Here is a 785-nt window from a genome sequence, read left to right as displayed (position 1 = left end):
GTTAGACAACAGCTCGAGTGTCATGTTAAATTCTACTATAATGTAGAGAAACAACCCACTTCCGGTTTATGCCTTCAAAATAATAGCTAGGCATGTGAGAATTTTGTATCAATTAAATTTAAAATGTGTTGAACTAAGTTTGCAACACTTATATACTAAGATCGTACTATTGTTCCACCTCGTAGAACATGCGAAGTGCCTTATCTATTTCCACAAGCGAGATAGTTTCTTTATTTCGAAGGATATACTGTCTACTTCCGGTAAATCTCTAGTGAACTGTTTCGCTTGATGCAACTAAACAAAGCTAAAGGCTAAAAGCCAACGGGGCAGCTGCAGTCAGCACGGTGTTCACTGGCATTCTGCTGCTAATTGAATTCAAAGCGTGGAGAAACGGTGCACCTTTAAACGTGTAGCAGGATGTATCTACTGCCATCTGCTGGACCGGAGCACTTTTTGTTCTCATTATTCTTTCTTATATATATATTTTTAAGTGTTCATGCAGCAAAAATTACCAGACAAAAACTCATCCAAATTGGCAGATTGGTTGCAAATTCCACCAGAACCAGTGGCACAATAAATGCCACTATTTGATAGGTGGTATTATAATAATGATATTTACGTTTTTTAAATTTTCTCTTATGACAGTTATAAATTATGTTCATTATTTAGACGGTTTGTTCATTTATTTACCTTAACTGATGAAGAACGAGCTCAAATTGGACAACGAAATACCCCTAGGCTGGCATTTTTCATTATACAACTGCAGAAGTATTATACTTCATGCA

Source organism: Seriola dumerili, unplaced genomic scaffold, assembly GCF_002260705.1.
Source record: "Seriola dumerili isolate Sdu_G_001 unplaced genomic scaffold, Sdu_1.0 BDQW01000040.1, whole genome shotgun sequence".
NCBI classification, from domain to species: Eukaryota; Metazoa; Chordata; class Actinopteri; order Carangiformes; family Carangidae; genus Seriola; species Seriola dumerili.
The sequence above is the reverse complement of the archived record's forward strand: the minus strand, read 5'-3'. Positions refer to the sequence as shown.